General features: G+C 52.2%; 2 long non-coding RNA genes across 3 annotated transcripts in view; one reads left to right on the forward strand and one right to left on the reverse strand.

Moving 5' to 3' along the window:
• The window catches only part of LOC308185589, a 656,808-nt gene that overhangs the window by 421,032 nt on the left and 217,811 nt on the right, over window positions 1-17,965 (reverse strand). The gene's annotated exons all lie outside the window — the stretch shown is intronic.
• The window catches only part of LOC308185590, a 308,961-nt gene continuing 297,325 nt past the window's right edge, over window positions 6,330-17,965 (forward strand). Inside the window, exon 1 of the long non-coding RNA XR_013943489.1 lies at window positions 6,330-6,567. This is a non-coding gene — a long non-coding RNA (uncharacterized lncRNA). The remainder of the gene's footprint in view (window positions 6,568-17,965) is intronic.

Genomic DNA, 17,965 nt, shown 5'->3' on the forward strand with positions numbered 1-17,965 from the left:
TGGCACCACTGGGGATGCACTGCAGTGAGTCCAGAGAGTGCACTGGCACCAGTGGAGATGCAGTACAGTGAGTCCAGTGAATGCACTGGAACCACTGGGGATGCAGTGCAGTGAGTCCAGAGAGTGCACTGGCAGCACTGGTGATGCAGTACTGTAAGTCCAGTGAGTGCACTGGCTCCACTGGGCCTGCAGTGCAGTGAGTCCAGAGAGTGCACTGGCACCACTGGGGATGCAGTGCAGTAAGTCCAGAGAGTGCACTGGCACCAACGATGATGCAGTACAGTGAGTGCACTGGCACCACTGGGGATGTAGTGCAGTGACTCGAGAGAGTGCACTGGCACCACTGGGGATGCAGTGCAGTGAGTCCAGAGAGTACACCGGCACCACTGGGTATGCAGTGCAGTGAGTCCAGAGAGTGCACTGGCACCACTGTGGATGCAGTGCAGTGAGTCCCGAGAGTGCACTGGCACCACAGGGGATGCACTGCAGTGAGTCCAGAGAGTGCACTGGCACCACTGGGGATGCACTGCAGTGAGTCCAGAGAGTGCACTGGCACTACTGGGGATGCAGTGCAGTGAGTCCAGAGAGTGCACTGGCACCACTGGGGATGCAGTGCAGTGAGTCCAGAGAGTTCACTGGCACCACTGGCGATGCACTGCAGTGAGTCCAGAGAGTGCACTGGCACCACTGGGGATGCAGTACAGTGAGACCAGAGAGTGCACTGGCACCACTGGTGATGCACTGCAGTGAGTCCAGAGATTGCACTGGCACCACTGGTGTGCAGTACAGTGAGTCCAGAGAGTGCACTGGCACCACTGGGGATGCACTACAGTGAGTCCAGAGATTGCACTGGCACCACTGGGGATGCAGTGCAGTGAGTCCAGAGAGTGCACTGGCACCACTGGGGATGCAGTGCAGTGAGTCCAGAGAGTGCACTGGCACCACTGGGGCTTCAGTGCAGTGAGTCCAGAGAGTGCACTGGCACCACTGGGGATGCAGTGCAGTGAGTCCAGAGAGTGCACTGGCACCACTGGGGATGCAGTGCAGTGAGTCCAGAGAGTGCACTGGCACCACTGGGGCTTCAGTGCAGTGAGTCCAGAGAGTGCACTGTCACCACAGGGGATGCACTACAGTGAGTCCAGAGATTGCACTGTCACCACTAGGGATACAGTGCAGTGAGTCCAGAGAGTGCACTGGCAACACAGGGGCTTCAGTGCAGTGAGTCCAGAGAGTGCACTGGCAGCACTGGGGATGCACTGCAGTGAGTCCAGAGAGTGCACTGGCACCAGTGGGGATGCAGTACAGTGAGTCCACAGAGTGCACTGGACCAGTGGGGATGCAGTACAATGAGTCCAGAGAGTGCACTGGCACCACTGGGGATGCAGTGCAGTGAGTCCAGAGAGTGCACTGGCACCACTGGTGATGCACTGCAGTGAGTCCAGAGAGTGCACTGGCACCACTGGGGATGCAGTGCTGTGAGTCCAGAGAGTGCACTGGCACCACTGGGGATGCACTGCAGTGACTCCAGAGAGTGCACTGGCACCACTGGGGATGCAGTGCAGTGAGTCCAGAGACTTCACTGGCACCACTGGGAATGCAGAGAAGTGAGTCCAGAGAGTGCACTGGCACCACTGGTGATGCAGTGCAGTGAGTCCAGAGAGTGCACTGGCACCACCTGTGATGCAGTGCACTGAGTCCAGAGAGTGCACTGGCACCACTGGGGATGCAGTGCAGTGAGTCCAGAGAGTGCACTGGCACCACTGGGGATGCAGTGCAGTGAGTCCAGAGAGTGCATAGGCACCACTGGCGATGCAGTACAGTGAGTCCAGAGAGTGCACTGGCACCACTGGGGATGCACTGCAGTGAGTCCAGAGAGTGCACTGTCACCACAGGGGATGCACTACAGTGAGTCCAGAGATTGCACTGGCACCACTGGGGATACAGTGCAGTGAGTCCAGAGAGTGCACTGGCAACACAGGGGCTTCAGTGCAGTGAGTCCAGAGAGTGCACTGGCAGCACTGGGGATGCACTGCAGTGAGTCCAGAGAGTGCACTGGCACCACTGGGGATGCAGTGCACTGAGTCCAGAGAGTGCACTGGCACCACTGGGGATGCAGTGCAGTAAATCCTGTTAGTACACTGGCACCACTGGGGATGCAGTGCAGTGAGTCCAGAGAGCTCACTGGCACCACTGGGGATGCACTGCAGTGAGTCCAGAGAGTGCACTGGCACCAGTGGAGATGCAGTACAGTGAGTCCAGTGAATGCACTGGAACCACTGGGGATGCACTGCAGTGAGTCCAGAGAGTGCACTGGCAGCACTGGTGATGCAGTACTGTAAGTCCAGTGAGTGCACTGGCACCACTGGGGATGCAGTGCAGTGAGTCCAGAGAGTGCACTGGCACCACTGGGGATGCAGTGCAGTAAGTCCAGAGAGTGCACTGGCACCAACGATGATGCAGTACAGTGAGTGCACTGGCACCACTGGGGATGTAGTGCAGTGACTCGAGAGAGTGCACTGGCACCACTGGGGATGCAGTGCAGTGAGTCCAGAGTGTACACCGGCACCACTGGTGATGCAGTGCAGTGAGTCCAGAGAGTGCACTGGCACCACTGGGGATGCACTTCAGTGAGTCCAGAGAGTGCACTGGCACCACTGGGGATGCACTTCAGTGAGTCCAGTGAGTGCACTGGCACCACTGGGGATGTAGTGCAGTGACTCGAGAGAGTGCACTTGCACCACTGGGGATGCAGTGCAGTTAGTCCAGAGAGTGCACTGGCACCACTGGGGATGCACTGCAGTGAGTCCAGAGAGTGCACTGGCACCACTGGGGATGCAGTGCTGTGAGTCCAGAGAGTGCACTGGCACCACTGGGGATGCACTGCAGTGAGTCCAGAGAGTGCACTGGCACCACTGGGGATGCAGTGCAGTGAGTCCAGAGACTTCACTGGCACCACTGGGAATGCAGAGAAGTGAGTCCAGAGAGTGCACTGGCACATCTGGGGATGCAGTGCAGTGAGTCCAGAGAGTGCACTGGCACCACTGGGGATGCAGTGCAGTGAGTCCAGAGAGTGCACTGGCACCACATGTGATGCAGTGCAGTGAGTCCAGAGAGTGCACTGGCACCACTGGTGATGCAGTACAGTGAGTCCAGAGAGTGCACTGGCACCACTGGGGATGCAGTGCAGTGAGTCCAGAGAGTGCACTGGCACCACTGGTGATGCAGTACCGTGAGTCCAGAGAGTACACTGGCACCACTGGGGATGCAGTGCAGTGAGTCCAGATAGTGCACTGGCACCACTGGGAATGCAGAGAAGTGAGTCCAGAGAGTGCACTGGCACCACTGGGGATGCACTGCAGTGAGTCCAGAGAGTGCACTGGCAGCACTGGGGATGCACTGCAGTGAGTCCACAGAGTGCACTGGACCAGTGGGGATGCAGTACAATGAGTCCAGAGAGTGCACTGGCACCACTGGGGATGCAGTGCAGTGAGTCCAGAGAGTGCACTGGCACCACCGGGGATGCACTTCAGTGACTCCAGAGAGTGCACTGGCACCACTGGGGATGCAGTGCAGTGAGTCCAAAGACTTCACTGGCACCACTGGGGATGCAGTGCCGTGAGTCCAGAGAGTGCACTGGCACCACTGGGGATGCAGTGAAGTGAGTGCAGAGAGTGCACTGGCACCACTGGGGATGCAGTGCAGTGAGTCCACAGAGTGCACTGGCACCACTGGGGATGTCCTGCAGTGAGTCCAGAGCGTGCACTGGCACCACTGGGGATGCAGTGCAGTGAGTCCAGAGAGTGCACTGGCACCACTGGGGATGCAGTGCAGTGAATCCTGTTAGTACACTGGCACCACTGGGGATGCAGTGCAGTGAGTCCAGAGAGTGCACTGGCAGCACTGGAGTTGCAGTCCAGTGAGTCCAGTGAATGCACTGGCACCACTGGGGATGCTGTGCAGTGAGTGCAGAGAGTGCACTGGCACCACCTGTGATGCAGTACAGTGTGTCCAGTGAGTGCACTGGCACCACTGGGGATGCAGTGCTGTGACTCCGGAGAGCGCACTGGCACCACTGGGGATGCCGTGCAGTCAGTCCAGTGAGTACACTGGCACCACTGGGGATGCAGTACAGTGAGTCCAGAGAGTGCACTGGCACCACTGGGGATGCAGTACAGTGAGTCCAGAGAGTGCACTGGCACCACTGGGGATGCAGTGCAGTGAGTCCAGAGAGTGCACTGGCACCACTGGGGATGCAGTGCAGTGAGTCCAGAGAGTGCACTGGCACCACTGGGGATGTGTCCAGTGAGTCCAGTGAGTGCACTGGCACCACTGGGGATGCAGTGCAGTCAGTCCAGTGAGTGCACTGGCACCACTGGGGGTGCAGTACAGTGAGTCCAGAGAGTGCACTGGCACCACTGGGGATGCCCTGCAGTGAGTCCAGAGAGTGCACTGGCACCACTGGGGATGCAGTGCAGTGAGTCCAGAGAGTGCACTGGCACCACTGGGGATGCAGTGCTGTGACTCCAGAGAGTTCACTGGCACCACTGGGGATGCACTGCAATGAGTCAAGAGAGTGCACTGGCACCACTGGGGATGCACTGCAGTGAGTCCAGAGAGTGCACTGTCACCACTGGGTATGCAGTACAGTGAGTCCAGAGAGTGCACTGGCACCACTGGGGATGCAGTACAGTGAGTCCAGAGAGTGCACTGGCACCACTGGGGATGCAGTGCAGTGAGTCCAGAGAGTGCACTGGCACCACTGGGGATGCAGTGCAGTGAGTCCAAAGACTTCACTGGCACCACTGGGGATGCAGTGCAGTGAGTCCAGAGAGTGCACTGGCACCACTGGGGATGCACTTCAGTGAGTCCAGAGAGTGCACTGGCACCACTGGGGATGCACTGCAGTGAGTCCAGAGAGTGCACTGGCACCACTGGGGATGCAGTGCAGTGAGTCCAGAGAGTGCACTGGCACCACTGGGGATGTACTGTAGTGAGTCCAGAGATTGCACTGGCACCACTGGGGATGCAGTGCAGTGAGTCCACAGAGTGCACTGGCACCACTGGGGATGCAGTACAGTGAGTCCAGAGAGTGCACTGGCACCACTGGGGATGCAGTGCAGTGAGTCCAGAGATTGCACTGGCACCACTGGGGATGCAGTGCAGTGAGTCCAGAGACTTCACTGGCACCACTGTTAATGCAGTGCAGTGAGTGCAGAGAGTGCGCTGTCACCACTGGGGATGCAGTGCAGTGAGTCCAGAGAGTGCACTGGCACCACTGGGGATGCAGTGCAGTGAGTCCAGAGAGTGCACTGGCACCGCTGGGGATGCACTGCAGTGAGTCCAGAGAGTGCACTGGCACCACTGGGGATGCAGTACAGTGAGTCCAGAGAGTGCACTGGCACCACTGGGGATGCAGTGCAGTGAGTCCAGAGAGTGCACTGGCACCACTGGGGATGCACTACAGTGAGTCCAGAGATTGCACTGGCACCACTGGGGATGCAGTGCAGTGAGTCCAGAGAGTGCACTGGCACCACTGGGGATGCTGTGCAGTGAGTGCAGAGAGTGCACTGGCACCACATGTGATGCAGTACAGTGTGTCCAGTGAGTGCACTGGCACCACTGGGGATGCAGTGCAGTGAGTCCAGAGAGTGCACTGGCACCACTGGGGATGCACTGCAGTGAGTCCAGAGAGTGCACTGGCACCACTGGGGATGCAGTGCAGTGAGTCCAGAGAGTGCACTGGCACCACTGGGAATGCACTGCAGTGAGTCCAGAGAGTGCACTGGCACCACTGGGGATGCAGTACAGTGAGTCCAGAGAGAGCACTGGCACCACTGGGGATGCACTACAGTGAGTCCACAGAGTGCACTGGCACCACTGGGGATGCTCTGCAGTGAGTCCAGAGATTGCACTGGCACCACTGGGGATGCAGTGCAGTGAGTCCAGAGAGTGCACTGGCACCACTGGGGATGCAGTGCTGTGACTCCAGAGAGCGCACTGGCACCACTGGGGATGCAGTGCAGTGAGTGCGGAGAGTGCACTGGCACCACTGGGGATGCACTGCAGTGAGTTCAGAGAGTGCACTGGCACCACTGGAGATGGGTTTCAAGCCAACTGCATTAACCGCTCATGCTTCTTTCTTATGAGACGTTAGTAAACCAATTACATAGCCTTGTCAAGACTAAATCACAGGTAAAAATCCTGTACATCTCATGTGGCCAACCACTCCCAACTAGGATTCCAAGAACCAGGAGGTTCGGTGAAAATAGGGCTAGTGCTATTAGAGGGGTGATTATTAGGGTAAGCCCTAAGCTGTCTTTAATGGAGAAGTATGGGTGGAATGGGATTTTGTCGCAGTCTGATACGATTCCTAGTGGGTTATTTGAGCCTGATTCGTGTAGGAAGGTTAGGTGGACTAGGGTGATTCCTGCAATTAGGAAGGGCAGTAGGAAGTGGATGGCGAAGAATCGGGTTAAGGTTGGATTGTCTACTGAGAATCCTCCTCAGGCTCATTCTACTAGAGTTTGCCCAATGTACGGGATGGCTGAGAATAGGTTGGTGATTACGGTGGCCCCTCAGAATGACATTTGTCCTCATGGGAGGACATACCCTACGAAGGCAGTTGCTATTAGGGTGAGTAGGAGGATTACTCCTGTGTTTCAGGTTTCTTTGTATAGGTAGGAGCCGTAGTAGAGGCCTCGTCCGATGTGTAAGTAGATGCAGATAAAGAAGAGCGAAGCACCGTTGGCGTGGAGGTTGCGGATGAGCCATCCGTACTGGACGTCTCGGCATGTGTGAGCTACTGAGGAGAAGGCGAGTGAAGTGTCTGCGGTGTAGTGTATGGCTAGTAGCAGGCCTGTTAGGATTTGTGTGGCTAAGCAGATGGCTAGAAGGGAGCCGAAGTTTCATCAGGCAGAGATGTTGGAGGGGGCGGGTAGGTCGATTAGGGAGTTGTTGATTATTTTTAGTAGGGGATGGGATTTGCGGATGTTAGGGGCCATTAGTGAGTCTGTGTGTTATTAGGATTATTACCAGGATGGAGAGGGCGAAGGATCCTAGGTAGGCCTTAATTAGCCCTGTGTGTATTGAGGTTGCGGCTTTGCTTGCGGCTACTTGTAGTTCAGCAAGGCCCTCTGGCCCTATTTTTTTGAGTCAGGAGAGGTCGATCAAGTGTAGGGCAATGTTTTGTCCCTTTTCTAGTAGGTTTTTGGAGAAGAATCGGTGTACTAGGGGGTTGAAGTACCCTAATGCAGAGGAGAAGTTTATGAGGGGGGTTGGTTTGGGGTGAGTGAGGGTGTGTGTTATGTTCGATAGTTCTAGGGCTAGGATGATTCCTAGGATTGTTATGAGGATGGCAGTGGTTTTGGTGATAAGGGGTATGGTTATTGGGGGGGTTTTGGTTGGTGTGATGAAAGAGGTAATGATTAATCCTGCTGTAATGCTGCCTAGGGCGAGTCGGGTTAGGGGGGCGGTGATTAGTGGGTTGTTTTCGTTTATTGATACTATTGGGGGGATTCGGGTTTGTCCAGCTTGGACTAGGATGGTTATGCGGATGCTGTAGGTTGCGGTGAATGCTGTGGCTATAAGGGTTAGGAGTAGGGCTCAAGTATTTAGGTATGATGTGTTTAAGCTTTCGATGATGAGGTCTTTTGAGTAGAATCCGGCTAGGAATGGGGTTCCTATCAGCGCCAGGTTTCCGATGGTTAGGCAGGAAGTAGTGACTGGGAGTATTTTCTGTAGGCCTCCTATCTTTCGGATATCTTGTTCTCCGTTTAGGTTGTGGATGATAGACCCTGAGCATAGGAATAGTATGGCTTTAAAGAAGGCATGGGTTGAGATGTGTAGGAAGGCTAGTTGTGGGAGGTTTAGTCCGATAGTGACTATTATTAGTCCTAGTTGGCTGGATGTTGAGAAAGCAATGATTTTTTTGATGTCATTTTGGGTTAGGGCGCATGTGGCAGCGAATAGGGTTGATAGAGCACCTAGGCATAGGCAGGCAGTTAGGGCTGTGTGGTTGGTGGCTAGCAGGGGGTGCATGCGGATGAGCAGGAAGATTCCGGCTACTACTATGGTACTGGAGTGCAGTAGGGCTGATACTGGGGTGGGGCCTTCTATTGCTGCGGGCAGTCATGGGTGGAGTCCAAATTGGGCGGATTTTCCTGCGGCTGCGAGGATTAATCCTATGAGGGGGAGGATTGGGGTTTGGTGGGGGTGTACGGCTTGTTGGATCTCTCAGGTGTTGAATGTTGAAGCTAGTCATGCTATGCTCAGGATCAGTCCGATGTCTCCGATTCGGTTGTAGATTACGGCTTGTAGGGCGGCGGTGTTGGCATCTGCTCGGCCTTGTCATCAGCCGATGAGAAGGAAGGACATGATTCCTACTCCTTCCCAGCCTACGAATAGGAGGAATATGTTGTTTGCGGTTGTTAGGAGGAGTATGGCGACTAGGAATGTCAGTAGGTAGGTGAAAAATTTTGTTACGTATGGCTCTGAGGCCATGTATCATATGGCGAATTGTAGGATTGATCATGTTACAAATAGGGCGATTGGAAGAAATGTTATTGAGTATTGGTCTATTTTTAGGCTCAGGGGGATTTTAAAGTTTATAATGAATTTTCACTCCCAGTGGCAGGTGACAGATTCTACTCCCGAGTAGATGAATGCGGTTGTAGGGGCTAGGCTAATTAGGAATGCGGTTTTAACAGCGCGGGTGGTGGCTTGTGGGGTGTTTTTAAAGTTTTTAAATAGAAATGGCAGGATGATTGGGGTTAGGAGGATTGTCAGCGTGAGTAGTGTGAGGGAGTTGATTAATAGTGTGGGGTTCACTACTTTTACTTGGATTTGCACCAAGATGGGTGGTTCCTAAGACCAGTGGATTGCTGTTATCCTTTAAAAGTAAGGGGGCTGAGGTTTTAGGCTCAGATGTAAGAGTTAGCAGCTCTTGTTGGTTAAACCCTCCCCTCGGCAGGTAAGAAGGTTTGAACTTCTATTCTTAGAATCACAGTCTAATGTTTGGTTTAAACTATACTTGCATGAGGGGATTCCGGAGATCAGTTCGGGTTTGAGGATTAGGAGGAATATTGGGATAATGTGGAGTGTTATGAGCAGGTGTTCTCGCGTGGTTGAGTTTTGCATAGATGTGATGTGGGAGGGGATTGAGCCTCGTTGGGTCATTAGTAGTATGAATAAGGTGTAGGAGGCGGTTAGTAGGGTTGCGATTCCTGTTAGGATGATCGTGAAGGCAGATCAGTTGAATAAGGTGATTATAATGGTTAGCTCTGCTATGAGGTTTGTTGTTGGGGGTAAGGCTATGTTTGTTAGATTGGCCAGCAATCATCAGGTAGCTATGAGTGGTAGGAGAGGTTGTAGGCCTCGTGTGAGTAGTAGAATTCGGCTGTGCGTACGTTCATAGTTTGTGTTGGCTAGGCAGAATAGTATGGAGGAAGTTAGTCCATGGGAAATTATTAGGATCATTGCCCCTGAGAATGATCAGTGGGTTTGGATTATTCCTGCGGCGATAACTAGGCCTATGTGGCTAACGGATGAATAAGCGATTAGTGATTTTAGGTCTGTCTGTCGTAGGCAGATTGAGCTAGTCATTAGGGCGCCTCATAGGGCCAGGGTTAGGAAGGGGTAGTGCAGGAGGTTGGACAGTGGGCCCATAAATAGAGTGACTCGTATAATTCCGTATCCTCCTAGCTTTAGTAGTAGGGCGGCGAGGAGTATTGAGCCTGCGATGGGTGCTTCTACGTGGGCTTTTGGCAGTCAGAGGTGTAGGCCGTATAGTGGGGCTTTTACTATGAATGCTACGAGCAGTGCTAGACCTGATAGTATTCCTGTCCATGAGGTGGATAGGGTTGGGTGGGTTAGTTGTAGGGTTGGCAGGTGCAGGGTGCCAATTTTCACGTATAGGTGTATGATTGTGATTAGCAGGGGTAGAGAGCTTACTGGCGTGTAGAATAGCAGGTAGATGCCAGCGCTTAGGCGTTCTGGTTGGTTCCCCCATCGGGTGATTAAGATTAGGGTGGGAATGAGGGTTGCTTCAAATGAGATGTAAAATAGTGCTAGTTCTGTGGTGGAAAAGGCTAGTAGGATGAATGGCTGGACTGCGACTAAGGTTGAGATAAAGATTCGTTTGCGTTGTAGGGGTTCTTGTTGCAGGTGGTTTTGGCTTGCTATGATTATGAGTGGGAGTAGTCAGCAGGATAGTACTAGGAGGGGGGATGAGATTTGGTCAATTCCTGTTCAGTTGGATAAAAATTTGTAGGGGTAGTAGGTTGGGATTAATCACTGTAGGCTTAGGGCAGCGATTAGGAGGCTGTATAAGGTGGTGTTAGTCCATAGAAATTTTGGTGGAGACAGCAGGGCTGTTGGAAGAAGTATGATTGTGGGTAGGATGATTTTTAGCATTGCAGGAGGTTTAGGTTGTGTAGATGGTCGGAGCCATGTGTGCGGGTGGAGGCTACTAGGATGGCCAGGCCTGTGCCCGCCTCACACGCTGAGAAGGTTAGCATGAGAATTGGTACCATGGTGAATGAGGAGACTTGGTTTTCGATGGATCATATTGATAGGCCTACGAATATCGATAATATTATGCTTTCAAGGCATAGTAGGGCGGATACTAGGTGGGTTCGGTGGAAGGCTAGTCCTAGTCCGCTGAAAATGAAGGCTGAGTAGAAGCTTAAATGTAGGGGCGACATAAGAAAGTTACAGGGTTGGCTGTAATCTGCTGGGTCGAAACCAGCTATCTTTTTGGTTAGACTAACTTTCTGTTATTCTGCTCATTCTAGGCCCCCTTGAATTCACTCGTAGGCCAGTCCGAGTGTTAGGAGAAGGAGGATCACTACAGTTCAGGTGAGGGTCATTAGGGGGGATTGGAGTTGGACGGCTCATGGCAGGGGGAGTAGGAGGGCGATTTCTAGGTCGAATAGGACGAACAGGATGGCTACTGAGGAAGAATCGGACTGAGAATGGTAATCGAGCAGATCCAAGTGGGTCGAATCCACATTCGTACGGTGAGAGTTTCTCTGAGTCGGGGTTTATTTGGGCGAGTCAGAAGTTTAATGCGGTTAGGGCGGCGCTTAGGATTGATGATAGGGCGAATATGAACATGAGTGCGTTCATTGCTCTCCTCTGGGTTTATACCAGATTCCAGAGATTGGAAGTCAATTGTAATTAATATACTAGAAGAGCAAGATCCTCATCAGTAGATGGTTATGTAGAGGAATAGTCAGATGACGTCTACGAAGTGTCAGTATCAGGCTGCTGCCTCGAATCCGAAGTGGTGGTCTGATGTAAAGTGGAACTTGATCAGTCGGAAGAGGCAGACGGTCAGGAAGGAGGATCCGATGATTACGTGGAGTCCGTGGAATCCAGTGGCAACGAAGAAGGTAGATCCGTAGACGCTATCGGCGATTGAGAATGGGGCTTCGTGGTATTCTATTGCTTGTAGGGCTGTGAAGTAGAATCCCAGGAGGATCGTTAGGGTTAGGGCGTGGATGGCGTGTTTTTGGTTTCCTTCTGTGATGCTGTGATGGGCTCACGTTACGGTAACGCCTGAGGCTAGTAGGATGGCTGTGTTTAGTAGGGGGACTTCTATCGGGTTGAGTGGTTTAATTCCTGTTGGGGGTCATTGGCCTCCTAGTTCTGGGGTTGGGGCCAGGCTCGAGTGGAAGAACGCTCAGAAGAACCCTAAGAAGAAGAATGCTCCGGATGTGATGAAAAGGATTATGCCGTATCGTAGGCCTTTTTGGACTGTGGGAGTGTGATGGCCTTGGAAGGTGCTTTCTCGTACAATGTCTCGTCGTCATTGGAGTATTACTAGGAGTATTGAGATGAGGCCTAGGGTTAGTAGTATGGATGAGTTGTAGTGGAATCGCATGATTAATCCTGAGGTTGTGAGTAGGGCGGCGGCTGCCCCGAAGATTGGTCAAGGGCTTGGGTCAACTATGTGGTATGAGTGTGCTTGGTGTGCCATTAGATGTTTTCTTGTAAGTATAGGCTTAGAAGGAGCACGAAGACGTAGGCCTGGATTATGGCTACTGCTACTTCTAGGATGGTTAGGAGTAGTAGGATGATTATTGTTAGGATGGATACTGCGGGAAGGGTGGGTATTAATGCAATGGAGGCTGTAGAGATGAGTTGGATGAGTAAGTGTCCTGCTGTAAGGTTGGCTGTAAGGCGGACTCCGAGGGCTAGGGGGCGGATTAGTAGGCTGGTTGTTTCGATCAGGATTAGTGCGGGGATTAGGGGTGTAGGGGTACCTTCGGGTAATAGGTGGGCTAAAGAGGCTGATGGTTGGTTTCGTAGGCCTGTTAGTAGTGTGGCGAGCCATAGTGGGAAGGCTAGGGCTATGTTCATAGATAGTTGGGTGGTTGGGGTGAATGTATATGGAAGGAGGCCTAGAAGGTTGATTGTAAGAAGTATGATTATTAGGGATGTAAATATTATGGCTCATTTGTGGCCATTTTTGTTGAGTGGGACTATTAGTTGTTTTGTGATTAGGTGAAGGAGTCATGTTTGGATAGTAGAAAGGCGGTTGTTGATTCATCGGTTGTTTGGGGACGGGAATAGTAGGGCTGGGAAGAGTAGGGATAGTAGGATTAAGGGGATGCCGAATAGATTGGGGCTGGAAAATTGGTCAAAGAAGCTTAGGTTCATGGTCAGGATCATGGTGTGGGTTTGGTAGTGAGGGAGGTCTTATTTGATGGGGGGTTGGTTGTGGTGAAGGCTAGTAGTTTTGGTTGGATGAGGAGTGCTAGGGTTAATCAGGTTATAATTATGATTGAAAATCATGGTGCGGGGTTAAGCTGTGGCATATCATTAAGGAGGGGGAAGTCCCTCTTTGGCTAGCTTAAAAGGCTAGTGCTGTTGCATAGCTTCTTAATGATTAGGATGATGATAGAAGGGACGATCAGGCCTCGAAATGTGGGAGTGGGGTTGATTCTACTACAATGGGTATGTAGCTGTGATTAGCCCCGCAAATTTCTGAGCATTGTCCGTAAAAAATCCCAGGCCGGGTGGTAATGAATGAAGTTTGGTTTAGTCGGCCTGGGATTGCGTCTGTTTTAACTCCGAGCGTTGGGACTGCTCAGGAGTGGAGTACGTCTCCTGCAGTAATGATTACGCGGATGGGGGATTCTATTGGGATAACTACGCGGTGGTCAACTTCTAGCAGTCGGAAGTGGCCGTTGGGTAAGTCTGGGGTGGGCACTATGTAGGAGTCGAATGATAGGTCTTTGAAGTCTGTGTATTCGTAGCTTCAGTATCATTGGTGGCCGATGGCTTTTAGGGTGAGGTCTGGTTCATCGATTTCGTCCATTATGTAGAGGATTTGTAGGGATGGGAGGGCGAGGAGTACCAGGACGATAGCAGGTAGGATTGTCCAGATCAGCTCTACTTCTTGGGCGTCTACAGCATTGGACGAGAGTTTTTCTGTTAGTATGTGGGCTAAAAGGTAGAGAACTAGGCTGCAGATAGCTAGGGCAACGATTAGGGCGTGGTCGTGGAATTCAACGAGTTCTTCTATGATGGGTGATGAGGCGTCTTGGAATCCTAGTTGGGAGTGGTTGGCCACATGAGATGTACAGGATTTTTACCTGTGATTTAGTCTTGACAAGGCTATGTAATTGGTTTACTAACGTCTCATAAGAAAGAAGCATGAGCGGTGAATGCAGTTGGCTTGAAACCAGCATGTGAGGGTTCGATTCCTTCCTTTCTTGTACTTGGACGAAGGCCGGTTCCTCGAAAGTATGGTATGGGGGAGGGCAGCCGTGGATTCATTCAACGTTTGTGGTAGTTAGTTCTGGTTGTAGGACTTTTCGTTTGGCCGAAAAGGCTTCTCAGATGATGAATATTAGTATGATTACGGCTACTATTGAGATTAGGGAGCCGATGGAGGAAATGGTGTTTCATAGTGTGTAGGCGTCGGGATAGTCCGAGTATCGTCGGGGTATTCCTGCTAGGCCTAGGAAGTGCTGGGGGAAGAACGTTAGGTTTACTCCTGTAAATATTACCCCGAAGTGGGCTTTTGCTCATGTTTGGTGTAGGGTAAACCCAGTGAGTAGTGGGAATCAGTGAGTAAATCCTGCTAGAATGGCAAAGACGGCGCCTATGGATAGGACGTAGTGGAAGTGGGCAACTACGTAGTACGTGTCGTGCAGGGCGATGTCTAGGGAAGAGTTTGCAAGAACGATTCCTGTTAATCCTCCGATGGTAAATAGGAAGATAAATCCTAGAGCTCATAGTATTGGGGGGTCTCATTTGATTGTTCCTCCGTGCAGGGTGGCTAGTCAGCTAAATACTTTGATTCCGGTAGGGATGGCAATGATTATAGTGGCTGATGTAAAGTAGGCTCGGGTATCAACGTCTATTCCTACTGTAAACATGTGGTGAGCTCAGACGATGAATCCTAGGAAGCCGATGGATAGTATGGCTCAGACTATTCCCATGTAGCCGAAGGGCTCCTTTTTGCCTGAGTAGTACGTGACTACGTGTGAGATGATTCCGAACCCCGGTAGGATCAGAATATAGACTTCTGGGTGTCCGAAGAATCAGAATAGGTGTTGGTACAGGATTGGGTCTCCTCCTCCAGCGGGGTCGAAGAATGTGGTGTTTAGGTTTCGATCAGTTAGTAATATTGTAATACCGGCGGCGAGTACGGGGAGTGATAGAAGGAGTAGGATGGCGGTAATTAGTACGGATCAGACAAATAGTGGGGTTTGGTATTGTGAGAGTGCGGGGGGTTTTATGTTGATGGCTGTGGTGATAAAGTTGATGGCCCCAAGGATGGAGGAGATACCGGCTAAGTGGAGTGAGAAGATAGCCAGGTCTACTGAAGCTCCGGCGCGGGCAAGGTTACCTGCTAGGGGAGGGTAGACAGTTCAGCCTGTGCCGGCGCCAGCTTCTACAGTGGATGAGGCTAGTAGGAGGAGGAATGATGGGGGGAGGAGTCAAAAGCTTATGTTGTTTATTCGCGGGAATGCTATGTCGGGGGCACCGATTATGAGGGGGACTAATCAGTTGCCGAATCCTCCGATCATGATGGGTATGACTATAAAGAAGCTTATTACAAAGGCGTGAGCGGTAACGATTACATTGTAGATTTGGTCGTCGCCTAGGAGAGTTCCTGGTTGTCCTAGTTCTGCGCGGATTAATAGGCTGAGTGCGGTGCCGACTATTCCTGCTCATGCCCCGAAGATGAGGTACAGGGTGCCAATATCCTTATGGTTAGTGGAAAATAGTCATCGGTTGATGAAGGTGACGGGTAAGATGGCTGAGTGTTGAAGCGTTAGGCTGTAGTCCTTTTTACAGAGGTTTAATTCCTCTTCTTATCGGCTCTGTAGTGAAATTCATGTTGAGTTGCAAGCTCATCGATGCGCACTAGGGTGCGTCAGGGTCTTTGTAGGCAGAAGCCAATTGGTTTAGGCATTTAGCTGTTAACTAGAGTTTTGTGGGATCGAAGCCCATCTGTCTAGGGAGGCTTTAGCTTAATTAAAGCGTCTGACTTGCATTCAGAAGATACAGGTTAATATTCTGTAAGTCTTAATGTGCAGAAACTAAGAGGGTTTAACTCTTATTTAAGGCTTTGAAGGCCTTCGGTTTGGGGTGTTATCCTAAGTTTCTAGACAATGGCATGTATTATTGGGGACAGGGGAAGTAAGAGGATTGATAGTGAGGCAAGGACCGCAGTAGGTGTGCTTGGGGCTTTGCTAGTGTATCATTGTTTTATGTGGTTAGAGGAGTTGGGGGGAAGGGTAATTGTTGAGTGGTATGCGAGGCGTAGGTAGAAGAAGAGGCTGAGCAGTGATAGCATGGCAATTGCCATGGCTGCTGGTGTTATTTCCTGTTTAGTTAGTTCTTGGATGATAAGTCACTTTGGTATAAAGCCTGTTAATGGGGGGAGGCCTGCTAGGGATAAAAGTACTAGTATTAGGGTGGCGTTTAGCACTGGGGTTTTTGTTCATGAGGTTGTGATCATGGATAGGTTAAGGGCTTTGATTTTGTTAAGGGCTAGGAATACGGCTGATGTTATGATTGTGTATAGGTAGAAGGTAAGTAAGGCCAATTTGGGGCTGTAAACTAGGATGATGGCGATTCAGCCTAAGTGGGAGATGGACGAGAAGGCTAGGATTTCGCGTGTTTGTGTTTGGTTCAGTCCTATTCAGCCTCCTAGTGCTGTTGAGGCTAGGGCCATGGCGGTGAGTAGAGCTGGGTCGAGGGATTTGGATGTTAGTAGGAGCAGGGTTAGTGGGGGGAATTTTATGAGGGTCGAGAGTAGCAGGGCTGTTATTAGTGGCGATCCTTGTAGTACTTCTGGGAATCAGAAGTGAAATGGCACTAGGCCCAGTTTAATAGCGATTGCTGCTGTCAGTAGTAGACAGGAGGTTGGGTGGTTTCTTTGTGTGATGTCTCATTGGCCGGTGACTCAGGCATTGGTTATGCTAGAGAATAGGACCAGGGCGGAAGCAGCTGCTTGGGTTAGGAAGTCTCTGGACTCACTGAAGTGCATCCCCAGTGGTTCCAGTGCACTCTCTGGACTCACTGCACTGCATCCCCAGTGGTGCCAGTGCACTCTCTGGACTCACTGCACTGCATCCCCAGTTGTGCCAGTGCACTCTCTGGACTCACTGCACTGCATCCCCAGTGGTGCCAGTGCACTCTCTGGACTCACTGGACTGCATCACCAGTGGTGCCAGTGCACTCCCTGGACTCACTGCACTGCATCCCCAGTGGTTCCAGTGCATTCACTGGACTCACTGCACTGCATCCCCAGTGCTGCCAGTGCACTCTCTGGGCTCACTGCAGTGCATCCCCAGTGGTGCCAGTGCACTCTCTGGACTCACTGCACTGCATCCCCAGTGGTGCCAGTGCACTCACTGGATTCACTGCACTGCATCCCCAGTGGTGCTAGTGCACTCTCTGGAGTCACTGCGCTGCATCCCCAGTGGTGCCAGTGCACTCTCTGGACACACTGCACTGCATCCCCAGTGGTGCCAGTGCACTGTCTGGACTCACTGCACTGCATCCCCAGTGGTGCCACTGCACTCTCTGGACTCACTGCACTGCATCCCCAGTGGTGCCAGTACACTCTCTGGACTCACTGCACTGCATCCCCAGTGGTGCCAGTGCACTCTCTGGACTCACTGCACTGCATCCCCAGTGGTGCCAGTGCAATCCCTGGACTCACTGTAGTGCATCCCCAGTGGTGCCAGTGCACTCTCTGGACTCACTGCAGGGCATCCCCAGTGGTGCCAGTGCACTCACTGGACTGACTGCACTGCATACCCAGTGGAGCCAGTGCGCTCTCCGGAGTCACAGCACTGCATCCCCAGTGGTGCCAGTGCGCTCATTGGACTCACTGTACTGCATCACAGGTGGTGCCAGTGCACTCTCTGGACTCACTGTACTGCATCATCAGTGGTGCCAGTGCACTCTCTGGACTAACTGCACTGCATCCCCAGTGGTGCCAGTGCACTCTCTGGACTCACTGCAGTGCATCCCCAGTGGTGCCAGTGCACTCTCTGGACTCACTGCACTGCATCCCCAGTGGTTCCAGTGCATTCACTGGACTCACTGCACTGCATCTCCAGTGGTGCCAGTGCACTCTCTAGAGTCACTGCAGTGCATCCCCAGTGGTGCCAGTGCACTCTCTGGAGTCACTGCACTGCATCCCCAGTGGTGCCAGTGCACTCTCTGGGCTCACTGCAGTGCATCCCCAGTGGTGCCAGTGCACTCACTGGACTCACTGTACTGCATCATCAGTGGTGCCAGTGCACTCTCTGGACTCACTGCACTGCATCCCCAGTGGTGCCAGTGCACTCACTGGACTCACTGTACTGCATCACCAGTGGTGCCAGTGCACTCTCTGGACTCACTGCACTGCATCCCCAGTGGTTCCAGTGCATTCACTGGACTCACTGTACTGCATCTCCAGTGGTGCCAGTGCACTCTCTGGACTCACTGC

This window comes from Anser brachyrhynchus, assembly GCF_964034855.1.
Source record: "Anser brachyrhynchus genome assembly, chromosome: Z".
Taxonomy (NCBI): Eukaryota; Metazoa; Chordata; class Aves; order Anseriformes; family Anatidae; genus Anser; species Anser brachyrhynchus.